At 41.4% G+C, this 13713-nt stretch overlaps 1 long non-coding RNA gene across 1 annotated transcript in view; it reads left to right on the top strand.

Moving 5' to 3' along the window:
• The first annotated feature begins 2 nt into the window (after positions 1-2).
• The window catches only part of LOC140633458 (uncharacterized), a 32527-nt gene continuing 18816 nt past the window's right edge, over positions 3-13713 (top strand). The window contains exon 1 of the long non-coding RNA XR_012031073.1: positions 3-646. This is a non-coding gene — a long non-coding RNA (uncharacterized lncRNA). The remainder of the gene's footprint in view (positions 647-13713) is intronic.

Raw genomic sequence — 13713 nt, 5'->3', positions numbered from 1 at the left:
GAATCTTCATCATCAGAACCCAGCCGTGTGACCAGGAGACGCCAGCACCTTCTATGGGGCCCAGGGAGTAGCTGACCGCCAAGGACCAGCCAGTCTTCTGCCAACGTGAGGACTCTCTCCATCTCTAGTCTCTAACAGATCTTGCTGTAAAGAAGAACTAGGGCTGTGTGATGGGAAAATCACCAACCAGGTGTTGGGGCATGAGACCTACGGCCTGTCCCACAGACACACAGACAGGGGCTTAGCGTCACCCCTTCTCTGGGAAATGTAGATCCCAACGCGGAGAGATGTCACCGCCCACCTGCTGGGGGGATCAGCACCAAAACTACAAGGAAAGACGAGTGTTGGTGAGGCTGTGGAGATGGGACCTCGGTATGCAAGCGAAATGGCGCAGCAGCTCTGGAAACCAGTGGGGATGTTCCTCAAAAAGTTCAAACTAGAGCTACCCTATGATCCATCGATCCTGCCTCAGCATCTGGACCCAGAGGAATTGAAATCAGGACCTCGATGAGATATGTGCACTGCCCTGTTCACTGCAGCATCCCTCCCCGCAGCCGCAATGTGGAGAGATGAGCCGTCCACGCGCGCCGTGGCTATAGCAGAAAAGACCCGCTGCCATTTGCGACAACACGGCTGGGCCTCAAGGGTATGCACCGGGGGACATAAGTCAGATGGAGAAAGATGAAGCCTGTCTCACTGACATGCGGAATCTAAAAAAGCTGAATTCTTGGTCACGGAGTACAGGGGTGGCTGCTGGGGATTGGGGGCTGGGGAGATGGGGGATGTTGGTCACGGGGTACACACTTCTAGTTGTAAGGCGAGTGCGCTCGGGGGAGGTCAGGTGCAGCACGCTGACAATAGCTACCTGGGCCACACTGCACACGTGACGTCCACCAGGAGATAGACCCCAAGGACTGTCCGCACACGCACCCCAACAGTAGCCCTGTGGGGCCATGAACACATCATGTCACGTGTGTATCAAGCAGCTCCTCATATCCCGAGAGGAAAAGCAATTTCTCTCTGTCAGTTAAACCTCAATAAGCCGAGAAGCCCAGGGGGCCACCACCCTGCCAGCAGGCGGGCCTCCAGAAGCATGTCTCAGGCCTGTCCACACTGCAGTTGCCAGTTTCCTGGGGGCTTGAGCTGCTTCCTCCGCTCCTACAGACGCTCCCAGAGAGCCTGGCACATCCCCGAGGGCGGCCTCTGGACAGGGCCCTACCTGGCCCAGCTGGCCTGCCTGACACCTGCCGCTCGTATTCAGACTCCGTTAGGATGCCGGGAGGGTTGCGTGGAGCCCTGAAAGCAGAAGGCTTTCTTTGAGGACACGAATGAGCCCCCAAAAGCAGATTTCCCAACCCCACAAGTACTCAGACCAACGGGCAAGCTCATTTTGTGCACTAGACGGCCTCCAGAGGCCCTTGGCTGCCCCCCCTCGTCCCCTTCGCGGTGCCTCTGACCACTAGCTGCAAAGGCACGAGGAAGCCTCTCGCAGTCTCAGGATGATGAGCTCACCGAGGATGGGAGGAAGGGATGAGTTCGGGATGCTGCAAGTTGCTAACCCGGGTGGCTGCACGCACTTTAGAAGGAGGAGGCAGGGGGATCCCTGGGTGGCTCAGTGGTTTGACGCCTGCCTTTGGTCCAGGACGTGGCCTGGAGTCCCGGGATCGAGTCCCATGTTGGGCTCCCGGCACGGAGCCTGCTTCTCCCTCCTCCTGTGTCTCTGCCTCTCTCTCTCTCTCTCTCTGTGTCTATCATAAATAAATAAATAAATAAATAAATAAATAAATAAATAAATAAATAAATAAATCTTTAAGAAAAAAAATATATATAAACTTAAAAAAAAAAGAAAAAGAAGGAGCAAGCAGGCCCCACACCTCCGGGGGCCCGCTCTCACCTGGACAGGACTGCAGATGCACAGGGCAGCAGCAGCTCATGCATCCGATGTCACAAGCTCCCGAAATAAATGCAAGCTTACACTAAACTCCTTACAGTCTCCACAATGCGGGAGTCCTAAACTAGAACACATGAGTTACATGAGATAATAGATAATCATTATTACCCTGTAATCATGAGATAATAATGAAAAAAAAAATAATGATTTCCAGCATCCAACTGTTCTATGCGAAAGAAAAATTGCAGATTTCCCATTGTCCTGAAATGTTCTACGAGGATGTTTTTACGGATTGAATTTTCGTTGTACAGTATCATCGAGATTCTGTTACGTGTCAGTGTTGTTGATTTGAAACACAAGTGGATTTTGATATCATTTATTCCGGGCTGCACACTGTGTAATTATTCAAATGCTTCATTTTCATTTGGACTTTCCTATATTTGTTTTAAATGCTATTACTTGCTTCAGTGCTTTTTCATTTTGGTGAACACACTGATAAATATTTCTATCAATTGCAGATGTGGTTTTTGCATAAGTAACTAAAATGCTGGTACCGTGGTTTAATACAATATTAGACACCACAGGCCCCTCAGCAGCAATTAGAAAGTGTGCTGCTTTTTTTGTAATCATAAAGGCCTCACGGAATGGTGTAAAGTGTGCTTATAATTAGTCATTTTAATGCTTCACATCTTTCTAAAAAGCCTTCGGCACAAAGCCACGGCTGATCCTAGGTAAAATGGCAAAGTAAGACGCATTTGCTTTCCCTATTTTCACCCCTGCATCCCTGCTTAGCACTGATTTTCCAAGCACGGGCTGGATGCCCTGACGGGACATGCCTCGTAGACATGTGTCACTCTTCACACCACCAGCACCACCTCCACTCTAACCGGAATACACAACATGTCCCCTTCCGTTGATTTGTCGATAGCTGGCTGCTTTGTTTGCTTCCGTTTTGGGTCGACAAAATACTGTTAAGAGGATGTCGCGCACACTCGACACGAACTAGGTCGCGCAGTCAGGGTGGCGCGTCGTAGCAAATCAGTATTAGTCTCTAGAATCTCAATTGCTTGCTTAACTGCCCCGTTATCCTTGTAACTTCACTACAAATATAGTTAGTTCACCAACACCGTTGATTGTGTTCTCACCAGTGGCAAAAAAGAAGGAAGTATTTTTTTCTTATGTTCAATAAAACTGAATTTTTCCAACAAGAAGAGGGAGAATATTCTCCTGGTTTTCCTGAACAGGATCAGAGTGACCCAAGGGAAGACTCTGCAAGTTGCCAAGCAAAATTGGCTGCTCACTAGAGCTGGTGGCTCGTTTGTTGGACACAGAACTTATGAGGAGGCCAATGTGCTGCTTGAAACCTCATCACCCCTGTGTGCTGCTTGCTGAACAGAATCAGTTACTGCTACCACACTAAATCAGAACCAAAAAAAGACAAAAGAACATTAGCTTTTTTTTTACTCTCATTGATGCTAGGGATTTATAGACTCAAAATTGAACATTAAAATACATATATTTATGTATACTTTGCTAGCATTAAAACTTATGGAATAGCAAGCTGGCATCAGTTATTTCTCATTGTCAATGTTTCAATAATTACCACATTTAGATAATGACTACTGGCTGAAGCTCCTGTAATGGAAAGGTCACGAAAATTGACAACAGTTAAATACATTCAGGATTTACATCTGATGAGAATAAAATGTAAATTGAAATGCAGAAAAGTCTACCAAGGTTTAGTGCTTACTCTGTGTCCTGCTCGGTGGGGGTCCACACATTATCGTGTGCAATTCTCAACAGGAATCATGACATTAGCTTTTTCATTTCAACTGAGGAATATGAAGCACAAAAGTATCAATGACCTTGCCCAAGGTTAGTGCAGAGCAGTTGAGGATTTGAACCTGGAAATTCTGGCTCTAGAGATTATGATCTGAGCATTGTAAATACGGTCCTGGAGCTAAAATAGTCAGATATTTTAACCTGAGGAATACTGGGTGGGGGGGGAATATATATGAATATATATATATATTCATTCATCTTAAAAAAAGAAAACATTTAACATAAATAAAGGAAGGTACATAAATCAAGGAATACAACTAGATGAACTGTTATAGGGTGAAAACACCATGCAGGTCAATTAATAGCGTACCAGACACCGACAATTTCCTCTCCTGATCACCACACCAACTTGTTTCCAAAATTCATTGATTTGGGCTGTTTTAAAATCACACCAGCTGTATTTTCTGTTCATTCTTTCCTTCACTCAACATCAACACGTCCATGTTTCATTCTTCCACGTTCATACGGCATCATACACTCCTTTTCAGTTCAACATAATATTCCATAGTTTCCCCTTGTTTATTCTGAATGGGAAGGATTTTAGGTTGTTTTACGGACACCGCTACTAAAGATGATGTTGTTCTGAATGAATACATGTATTTTAGTACCTGCGTATATAAACATACATCCTGTGGGAAACACCTAGAAACAGCAATAGAACACGAAAGTTCATCTTCCACAGACAATGATGAACTGCTTTCCAGAGTGATCTTACATGTGCACTCTCAGTAGCAGGCCACTATGGTTCCAGTTGTTTCTCCCAGCCAGTGACTGGCAATTTTTTTTCTCTTGGTGCCATCATTAGATGCAGAAGAATTCTTAATTTCTATGTAATCGGTACTTTTCATCTTCTCCCTTAAGGCTGAATTTTTTGCATTGTATTCAACGAATATTTCTTTCCAACTAGGTCATGAATCCATTCTCCTTTGCTGTTGTTGCCTGTAGGCCACATCTGGCCACGCCCGTCCTAAAGGATGCTGCTTTCTCCCTGCAAAGGTGTAGGTGAGCAGTTGCCATGGAGATCTTATGGATGGCACAGCCATATTTATTCACTATCTTGACATTTACAGGCAAAGTGTCATGTTTACCTTTCTCAGTTTTCTCAACAATTCATTTGGAATTAGTTGGGAGTATGAGGTAAGGTGGTGGTGAAGATTCTTTTCACCCCTCCTTTCTCTGTATGGTATCTATCTGATTAGCCAAGCACAAATTACTGAAAAGAACCCCCTTTCCCTACTGTTTTGGGTCTAGACATTGTTTTAGATCAAATGTTAGTGTTTTATTTGTTTGCTTGTTTGGTTAGCTGCTTAGTTATATTTGGTCTTACACCTTCCATTCCGTTGGTCTAGCTGGTTATCCTCACGCTAACAATCACATCATTTTCACGAATGTGGCTTTGAAATGTCTTGATACCTGGTAACTTAAGTTCTTCACCATATTTTTCTTAAAATTTTTCTTTGATATATTTGCCCTTTACATTTCCAAATGTATGTTTCAGTATGTCCATCAATTACCACACTGGGGGAAAAAAAAGAAAACAACTGTCTTGGGTATTGATTGAGTTTTCATTAAATCTATACATAATTTTGTTAGATGCCGTTTTACAACTTTAAGCCTTTCAAAATATGCACATAGGATATTAGTTTTTTTTTATTTAAAGTACGTCTTCATTTGTCTTAGCAATTTTAGTTTCAGTAGATTCTTACATATCTTTTATTAGATTTACTCATAAGCCCTGTTGAGCTTCGGGTGCCATTGTAAATGGCAGTTTTTTTTTTTCTTTCCAAAGATTGTTGTTTGATTGTTTCATGCTGGCATTTATAAAATAAAACTCCTTTAAAATATATATATATATATAATCTATATTCCATATTATTGGTAAATTTGTGTAATTCTAATTGCTTCTTTGGAGGCACACTTGGATTTCCTCCAAAAATAAACATGACATCTATGATTAATGTTGGTTTTCTTTAATCCTTTATAATCTATATTTGTTTGCTATCTTCTCCGTGCCTTGTTACACAGACTAAGACCTCTAGAACAATGATTTCTTGAATTGGTGAATCAATTCAATCCATCTTTGTCCTGTTTCTAATCTCAGAGGGAATTTGTTGAATTTGTTGGTCTCTCACTGTTAACTATTATGGTAGCTGTATATATATATCTGCTATATATATATATATATATATATATATATATATATATATACACACACACAACAAATGTTAAATGTGATTTTTATCACAAATTAATGTTTCATTTTCTTTTTTTCTTTTTTTTTTTGCATTATTTGGGTGAAAATTTGAGTTTGTTTCTTCTGTAAATAGAGTAATTGCATTGGGTTTAATTTGCCGTGCTCTTTACAGCTTCTTGAGGTCAATGCTGACATACCTGTTTATAAGCCCGTCTTTTTTAATAGATGTACTTATATTTTCTCTAAAGCTCAAATTGAGAGGCATCAATGTCATATATATATATATATATATATATATATATATTTTTTTTTTTTTTTTTTTTTTTTTTTTACCTTCATTTAGTTCAAAATAGATTCTGATTCACTCTGGTACACAATGACTTATACTTTGACCCGTAAGTTATCCAGAAAAGTACTTCTTAATCTTCAAGTACATGGGGAATCTAAAATGTTTTCTGGGGCCCCTGGGTAGCTCAGTGGGTTAGGCATCCAACTAGATTTCGGCTCAGATCATGATTGCAGGATTGTGAGATTGAGGCCCACGTCCAGCTCTGCATTCATCAGGGAGTCTGTTTAAGATTCTGTCTCTCTCTCTGCCCCTCGTGCCCCCTCTAAAAATGTTTTTATTACCACTATACAGTTTAATTTTACTGCATGTAGAAACTATCATCTGTATGAGGTGAGTCATTCGATAATTGTTGAGACTCACTATGTGCCCCAGTCTATGGGGCACAGTAAATATCAGTAAATATCTCTTGTGTCTTTGAGAAAAATGCATACTTGGGGGTTGATAGGTGCAGTGTTTTTCATGCTCAGTGAGATAAAGCTAGTTCATCATGTAGTTCAGACATTTAACATCCATTCTGAATTTTGTCTCTTTGCACTATTAGCCCTTTATATACCACTAGGTACCACTTGTAGATTAGTCTGTTGCAGACGAATTTTAATGGCAATAGTAAAGCTATTTTTAAAGAGGCAAAAGTTTTATTTGGGAGATTATAATTTTGCCTTAAAATATTCTCCTCTTTCTCATACTGTGTCTTTTCTTAGGGAAGTTGACTTTGATATTTGTATAATTAAATATTTTTATTTTTTGGAGAGTGGTGGCAAGATATAACTTTTTTCATACTAGTAATTTCAACTTTTTGTTTCAGTAGATAATGGTATGTCTCTCATAGGCAGCTGTGTTTTGTTCTATACCCAACTTTCAGTCTCTGCCTTAATTTTAACAGTTATTCTAGTTACCTCTTCTATTCAATTATTCAATTTCCTTTGTCTTTTTTAATTGAATTATCCTAATGTTTTCTAATTTAATTTTCTACTCTTCTAGCTTGTGAATTATCTGGTCTTTTAGAAACGTGACTAACCCTAAATTAGTGTGAAGGTTAGCAAAACTGATCTGTGAAATTTTGTAAGTATTTAGATTTTCTATATAGTTTCAGTCTCACAAGGCATTTTTTTTTTTACTATTTCATACAATCAGTGTTTGTTTAGATTTGCCTATTTATTGACTCTTTCTACTGATAATTTTCACCTTCTTTCTGTGCTAGATTATTTTCTTCCTATTTGAAGATTATTCTCAAATGTCTGTGTGTCTGCTCATAAACCAGTATCTTAGTTTTTGCTTGCCCCAAAATATCTTTATTTTGCATTCATTTTGAAGAAGGTATTTTTCTTATGATAGAATTATATGTTGGCATAATTTTTGTCAACATGTTGAAAATGCCATCCCATTGTCTTCTGGCTTTTATTGCTACTGTTGAGATGTCAGATGTCATTACAATATTCTTTGGAAGTTAATGACTTTTTTTGGTCTGGATATTTGTAAGACTTTTTCTGTGTTTGGTTTACAGCACTTTTTTATGAGGATAAACCTGGATGGTTTCCTTTTTATTCCCCTATTTCGAGTTTGTAGAGGTTTTCAAATCTGTGGCTTGGAGTCTTGAATCAGTTTTATGGAGACTATGGCTTTTACAAACGAGTTGGATTAAATATCCTATTTCATTTTCTTAGTTTCTGACTTCTCTCTCTGTGCTTCAGGCGTAAAGTGTTTGTCAGCTCTAGCTCCAGCTGTCTTTAATAGTCTATTAAATTCACTCATCATTGTAATTACCGTTATCGTGTCCTTAAACTCTGGGTTTTTTTAGTATTCTTTCATGTCACTTTCAGTTCTCTGCAGAAATCATCCATAAAAAATTATTATTTTTATTTTAATTTATTTTCAGTTGTGGTATAACATGTAAACTGTAAAAGTTACAAGTTGAACACCTTTGAATGGATGGTTCAGTGGCGTTAAGAACATTCACACTGCTTCCCAACTACTACCAGCATCTACCTGCAGAGTTTGTCATCATCCCAAAACTAACCCCACATCCACTAAACAGCAACTCCCCAGTGCCACCTCCCAGCACCCCAGCCTCTTGTACCCACCAGCTATTTTCTATTTGTATGGCTTTGACTGCCCTAAATGCTATAGATAAGTGAAACCGGATAGTTCTTGTTCTTTTGTGACTGGCTTATTTTACTCAGCAAATTCTTTAGGATTCATCTGTGTTGTAGCTTATATCAAAATTTCCTTCATTTTCAGGACTAAATAATATTCCATCGTGTGGACAGACCACATTTTGTTTATCCATTCATCCACTGGGATCACTTCCACCTTCTGACTATTGGGAATAATGCTGCTAAGAACAAGGGTGTGCGAATATCTCTTCATGCCCCACTTTCAATTCTCTGGCTATGTAACTAGAAGCATAATTGCTGGATCATATGCTAATTCTACTTTTAGTATTTTGAAGAACAGCATATACTATTTTCCATAGTGGCTGCACCAGTTTTACCTTCCTACCAGCAATGCTGGGTTCCAATTTCTCTACATACTCATCAACACTTGTTTGTTTTTGTTTTGTTCATTTGTGTGCTCTTTGATAGCATCCATGCTAATAGGGGTATCTCATTGTGGTTTTTGTGTCCACCTCCCTAGTGATGCTAAACATCTATTTATGTACTTATTGACCATTTATATATCTTCCTTAGAGCAATGTCTAGGGGGTCTTTTCCTGATTTTTAAGTTGGGTCATTTGTTCTTTAGTCTTGAGTTCTATTTTTAAGCATATTAATCTTAATCATTTTAAAATTCACTTTTGATAATACCATTACATTGACCTCCTATTGGTCTTACTGTATAGATTATTGCCTGAATGTTTGTTTCCTCCCAGATTTTATGTCTTGTGAAGCCCCTGTCTTAATGTGACTGTAATTGGACAGAGGGCCTTAATTAATCTAGGGTAGATAAAGCCAAGAGAGTGGGGCCCCTTAACCCATAGGATTTGTGTCCTTTTAGGACACCAAAGACACTAAAAAGCTCATACCCTCTCTCTCTCCCTCTCCCTCCCCACCATGTGAGGGCACAGTTAGAAGGTGCCCAACTATAAGCCAAGAAGTGGGCTCTTACCCAGCAACTAATCAGCTAAAAACTTGATCTAGCATATCCATCCTCCAGAACTGGGAGAAATGAATTTCCATTGGTTAAACCATTGGCCTGTGGCATTGTGTAGTGGCAGCCAGCGCTGACTAAGACACAGCTAACAATGGTTTACCTTTATTCTTCCTCAAATCTAACATAGAGCATTGCTACATGTCTACTTCTTTGTGATTGCATATCAGATATTGTTTATGAATAAATATAGATGTAATTTGAAATGGTGAGTGAGATTATTTTCCCCCAGAAATTATGTGTTTACTTTTCTTTCCTTAAGGCAATTATGCTTTGGACTCTAAGTGTCCTGTAGCGTCTTGTTTCAAATAGATGTGCAGATGTTGCAATGCCATATTTCAGTGTCTATGGGACTTGCCTATTCTGCTCACATGGTGTGTGCCCTGTTGGGTGTGCAACCCAACTCCTAGCACATTTACCAGGTCCTCTACTCTTGGAAATTCTGAACTCTAACGTCCCACCTAAAAGCTGTTGTAACAAGTCTGATTTCATTTCTGATATTTGACTGTTGACTCCTACAGCCCCTCCACTCCTGTTCACTTCTGTTCTACATCTGTGCAAGCTAATACTCTAGTGTCCCCACTTCTGACACTGGCCAGAATTTTAAAGCACACATGACCCAGGCCATGAGCACAAGAGACTTCACCCCATCCCTCCCCCAAACCACAGTATGATGTAATGAGCCCCTGGCGAGGGAGCCTTCCCAAACAACCTCACTATGTGGGTAATAAACCTTCTCTGAGTGTGTGTGCCTCATACGTCTCAACACACAACCAGATTTTGGGAAGAAAGTCCATTCTGCAGAATAATCTCAATCTTTTAGATTTTCAGCCTTTTAGATTTTCATTCTACACTTCTATAACTGGCCAATTCCTGATAGGAAAATAACGCCAAATACACCTCTGACCTTATTGTGTCTTTTGGATCTTTAGTCCTGTGGCCATTTGGTTTGTTCACAAATTGTGCTCTTAAAAAAAATCCAGTTTATGGAATTGTACATAGCAGATCAGTCCAACAAACGTGCCTGACTTTTCTGGAAATTTAGCTCCACAAAGCCACAGATTATTATTTTTTGAACATTCTTAAATTCAGGGACAATATTCACTGTATTCCTATGGTGTCACAATCAGAAAGAATAATAAAGTTTGCAAATATGATCCATGCTTGAATTCAAGGAAGTATGGCAGACTGCATTGTTCACAATTATTTACTTCATTTCCTTGTGGGTGATTATACATCCCTGCCCTGTTGAGTTTAGAAGCAGCATGGCTTGTGCTCTGGGTAATGAAATGTTGATAGAAGTAATGTGTGTCATTTTCAAGGAAAAGCTTTATGAGCCAATTTGAGATTCACCATGTTTCTCTTTCCTCTTTGCTGTAAGACTGGCGGCGTTACTTATGGGGGCCGCTCCCTCAGAGAGGGTCACAAAATGAGGTTGTTATGAGCAGAGTCATAACTGACTCACAAGCACATTAGTGTGAAGAATAAAACACATGGTTTTGTGAGCCACTGAGATTTTGAAGTCACTTCTCATACTGTGCTTTTCCCGAGTAATACAATAATGGCAGTAATACTTGAAAATAAAAGAAACATCTCAGGACATGTTTAAAAATCATAAAATGCTGGTTCACTGTAAGGTAACATTCCCACCTTGGGTGAAGCCACCTTGCCACCTCACTGGTGCTGAGTTTGGATGTGATGCTACAGCAGACTCCCTCGATCGCCTGCATAGTTTGGCTCTTGCTCTCTGGTGACCAGCCACAGAGAAGAACGTGTCCTCTGAGCCCCAGCCCCATCCTCCTGGGACCCTCCCAGAAACTAAGGAACTGGAATCAAATGCATAATTTGGAGACAAGGCCAGCAGACGTGGGGCCTGCAGCTTCCAGCGAGCCCGACCTACAGCAGCCAAACATCAGTTGACTCACAGGTCTGTAAACACAAATAGGTCCTCGTGATTGTAAGCCACGTAGCAGAGGCCTTGGAGTCCCTCCCTCATGTGCAACAGTTCACCGTGGAGCTCGCTCACAGGCCGGGTTTGGTCTTCGCGCCCACACACAGGGTGAATCACCCTTCCCCGGGACACCAAAACGAGATAGATTTTTATATAATTTACACATGCATGTGCACACACACACACATAAACAGACCAGTCTGTCGGTGATAGTTAAACCACCCGATTGAATAAAATCACAACAGGAGAAAATATTATCTACAGGAAAAACAGCCAACACTGCTGAGGGCAGGGATGCTGATGAACCCACAGAGGCTCAATAGGGACGTTAGCAGAGAACAAACGATCCACAGAGTCTAGTGGCACAGACCCTGCAAAGGGCGAGCGTTCAAGGAGTGTGTGCAGCAATGCTCAGTCAAGTGTAAAAGTCTGTGAAGTGAGAAGTGGGGGTTGTATATTATAAAACAACGTGAATAATAATGAAGAATCATTTTGGGGATGGTGCAATGTGATGGGTGAAAACAGAAGCCCAATTTCAGTGATTTTTGCAGCAAAGTAAGAAGGTAGACTGTGGAAATGGCCTGCTGTTCAAAGAACCGTCTATAGGAGTATAAACCGTGATGATGCAACCCAGTTTTCACCCCCAGGAAGCTTACTGTCTGATGCAGCATTACCCACAGAAACACAAAGTGAGGTGCATTGACAAAGTTTTCTAGTGATCACATCAAGAAGTGAAAAAAAAAAAAGGCGGAATTTTAACAGTATCTTTCATATACCAATATACATATATACGGAAATGGATCCAAGATGCAATTAATATAAAATAATATACAGTGTTTTTTGTTTTCATCCGAAGTCAAAACTCCGGTGCGTGTGTCTCCACTTCCATCTGCCTCAGTTCAGACCAGCCGCATTCCCAGGGCCCGCAGCTCCGTGTGCAGAGTGTCTCAGGCCACGCGGACGTGTGATGGATTCCCAATGCAGGTGACTGTACACTCACCGAGAAACCAAGTCAGACTATTCACAGATTCTGTTACAATGGGGAGAAAAATCTTTATCAATTTGCTTATGGGCTGAATGACAGGATTCATCTCGAAATCCTCTCAGGAGTGAGTTGACTGTTTGGATGGCAGATAATGGCTAATTGACTGTCGTGTTTCAGGAAGAAGATACTGTAATTTATTACCTCTGCAAGAATGATGTCTGAGTTATCCGGGAAAACATAATATCAGTGGCAGATTGTGCATTTTATTTCAGAATAGATGGAAATTGTCATTGATAGACGCCAGAGCTTTAAAGCACTGCACAAATGCCGTGTTTTTCATATTTAATAAATGAGCGTCAAGTCACTGTTCTCTGAATTATTCAGCATGGCTCGTGGAGGCTTCCTCTAATCTAAATTTTTGTGAATGTATTGTAAAACTAATTTTCAAAGCCCCACAGATAAGGCGTTGACATATATCCGAGCATTTGCAAAGTAAATCTATGGAAGTACATCACATTGAATGATTACCCGCAAATTTAGGTGGCAGCGGCTTTAATGTTGCCCCAAATCCGACAAATACTGTATAAGCAACAAAATAAAGGGTTCTAAGTAAAGCAACATGAGATGAGGGGTGGATGTCAGAAACGCAATCAGGTTGAGAGCCAAGTGAGGCAGGCGGGGTGTGGGGAACCCACGGGTAAAGTCCTCCTTCCTGTTGGAAAGTACTCCTCGGGCTGCTCTGCGAGGCCTCCGGAGAAACTCGGCCTCCCAAATGTTCCTCTGGGGTTCTCGATGGTGAACCTTGGAAACCGTAGGAGATATTCATCTGGGATTGTCAGATTTTTCAAGTAAAAATAGAAGGGCACACAGGGAACATGCTCACACTTTAAAAACCTATTCATTGTCTAGCTCAAAAATGAAGGTGACCAGATGTCTTATATTTTACCCGGCAAAGGGCGCTTGCCTGTCAGTGTCCCTATACTCACGACATTCCTCTGGCTCTACTGGGGCCGAGCCACATCTTCTATGTTTGCGGCAGCAAATCAGGCCAACATGTGCCAGCTCAGGTCTGTCTCAGCTTCTGGATCAATGCCCTGGGCGGCATAAGCGTGCCACCCCTGCCTGCCATCCCCTGGCTCCCCGAAGGACCCTGCCAGAGAGACTGGTCAGAGCCTAGGTTCTATTTGAGAAGGTTCAGCCTGACGCTGGCTAGCCTGAAGCCTTAGCACCCTGCTCTGCTCACTCCGGTGGGACGTGCTCTGCCGACTAGAGCCTGGCCTTTGCCGTCGGTCTGCGTGGTCCCCACCGTGTCCTTCCAGGCCCTGCCGCCGTGGCTTGGGAGCCCCATGCTCGC

Source organism: Canis lupus, chromosome 5 (genome assembly GCF_048164855.1).
Source record: "Canis lupus baileyi chromosome 5, mCanLup2.hap1, whole genome shotgun sequence".
NCBI lineage: Eukaryota > Metazoa > Chordata > Mammalia > Carnivora > Canidae > Canis > Canis lupus.
Note: the sequence above shows the minus strand (reverse complement) of the source record. Positions and strands in the feature narration are given on the sequence as shown.